Raw genomic sequence first — 2,807 nt, forward strand, 5'->3', positions numbered from 1 at the left:
TTCCTAAGGAAAAGATGGAAGCGGTATAATATTCGTTACCCCAAAAAGGGTGTAATGTATAACTCTGACCGCTTATTATAACCTAACATGAATAATGAAGTTGAGTATCAGTTATTAAATACTGGGTTATAATTGATGATTATGAATGAAATTCAAGAGATCATTTTTTTTAGATTAACAACAAGTGACTAATCAAATAGTAGGTACTTATCAGGTACTACAAGAAAATCCGATTTCTTATCATCAATACATGATACATCTATTTGAAAACAATCTTAAATATAACATTGTATAAGATTCATCATGGAGATAATTCCATAGCAAATGCTTTAGCAAAATTAGCTAAAGTTATGTCTTGTCCCAAAGGAGACTTAAATTTTAATAGAAGTATAAGGTCATCAAGTTCTATCACCTATAGACCTTGAATATATAAAAAAAACTCTCACCGAGATGAAATTTATTTTAGTAGTAGATGATGAAGCGGTGAATTGGAGAAAACCCTTCATCTAATATTTGCAAGAAAATAAGCTCCCTCATAATAAATCAATAGCTGATTAAATCAAAAGATTATTATCTTTTACATTGTTCAATGATACCTTATACTAAAGTTCATTTGATTAGATGTGGTTAAGGTGTTGAAGTAAATCAGAAGCACTAAAGATTGTAGAAGAAGTATATGCTAGATTGTGAGGCGCATGTCAAAAAAAAAAATACAAATTAAAAGAATAGGTTATTATTGGTCATAAAAAATTGATGATTATATAAAAGTTACACGTTGTTGTTATTAATGCCAAATACATGGTAAGGTTCTACCTCAACCAACAAATATATTACACCTAACAATTGCTTAATGTCCTTTTAAAAGCTGAGTTATAGATATTGCTGGTCCAATTGATCTACCATCCTCTTAAGGACATGGGTTCATCTTAGCAGCTATAGATTACTTCTCAAAATGGGAAAATATAATTCCCTTGAGAGAAGTCAAGTTACATCACATTCTAGACTTTTTTAAAGACCATATTATATATAGATTTAGTATTCCTTGTAAAAGTATAACCAATAATAGTATGTCATTTAGAAGCCCTAAGATAAATAATTTTACTAAATATCATAACATTGATTATAGATATTTAATGATCTATTACCCTTAGAAAAATGGATTAGCTGAGGCCTTCAATAAAATATTTATTCAAATTCTAAAGAAAACACTGGATGATAAATAATATCAATGGCATGAAAAATTAGGAGAGGCTTTATGGGCATACATAATCATATATATAACTTCTATTTAGTCTATACCATTTACTAAGGTAATTAGAGCATAGGATGTTCACCCTTTGAAGGTACAACTACCTTCACTTTGTATAGTTGTTTGTTATAAGATGTATGGGTTGAATGTGTTTGAAAGAGGCATTTTAAAAAATTTTGTTCTCTTTGGGAATTTTAATTTAGAATTTCAGTCTCAAAATTGAACATGTGACTATAAATGATATATAGCCTTGGGAGGCGAAGATATCATTCCATAGTGGGTTCAAATAATGAGGCTAAAAAGTTTATCTAGTTATAGTGGTCAAATTCAAGGAAGGATGATATATAAATTTGAGGGGTTAAAATGTCATTCTATCAAGCATTTAATAATAATAGAATGGGAGAGAGATGATTAGTTTCATATTTAGGGTCTTGATAAGAAATGATATATGTTCCCAACAAAAGAAAATACAATCTAATAATCGGTCATCTAAATATGATAATAATGATCATTATTGATTTAATTGTTGTCCTCCATAGAAGATTCAAAAGAAAACAAGACAAAAAAAAAATTAAAATCATTATACCTATAAACCGTCAGATGTAGATCCCGCAAATCCTGCTCAAATCTTGCTAGATCACTATACATTCGTCGTCGTTATGAGATTCTTATTTGTAGAGCCTCAATCGATGCTCTTCGACACCTTTAAAAGGTGACCAAATGAAGCCAAAGGGGTTGTTGCTATCCCAATTCCTCTCCCATGACCTGCCCTAGCTCCCGCTGCCTGCTCCGACCGGAAGCTCCAACCTCCTGAAAATCATCGTCTATTCCTAGTTGGTGACCAATACCTGAGCACCTAGCCACCTCTTCTGACCTCCACCTCCGTATTTCTCCAATCCAGAGAGAGAGAGAGAGAGAGAGAGAGAGAGAGAGAGAGAGAGAGAGAGAGAGAGAGAGAGAGAGAGAGAAAGAGAAAGAGAGGAGCTTTGTTCCTATCTTAGTGAAGCCTCTTCACCTCCTCCTTCATTGTCGCTCGACATCGCACCTTCGACGCTCTCCCTTCCTAACGAATAGGAAGTTATGACATTTTAAATAGAAGAAAGAATGGGAGTTAGCTCACTATGATGGTAAACTTTGTTTGAATAGTTGCTATTTGAATGAGTTATATACGAATAGGACTTAAAAAATTTTTTCAAAGCAAGTTCCTATTCGTTCCCCAGTGCTCTATAGGAGATAACTGACCAGATCGTCCAGTACGATAAATATCGTCCTGTACGATCAGTATAGAATTTCAAGATCTCCTTATTTGTGTGTGTAGATTTTATTCACTCAATTTACAATCACTCCTTTCAAACTTAATTCAAAGAAAAGACCAAACATCAATAAACAAAATATCTCAAATGTTGAATTTGAATTGAAGTTTTCGTAGTCTGGAGTCCTGAATTTCCTGAAATGTAGTACACACAAGAGCAAGTTGCAAATCTTCTGACATTTTTAGGAATAACTATACATTTGAACAATAATGTTTGGAATCATCAAAACTACATAAGTTGCATAA

This window comes from Dendrobium catenatum, unplaced genomic scaffold (genome assembly GCF_001605985.2).
Source record: "Dendrobium catenatum unplaced genomic scaffold, ASM160598v2 fragScaff_scaffold_589, whole genome shotgun sequence".
Classification (NCBI taxonomy): Eukaryota; Viridiplantae; Streptophyta; class Magnoliopsida; order Asparagales; family Orchidaceae; genus Dendrobium; species Dendrobium catenatum.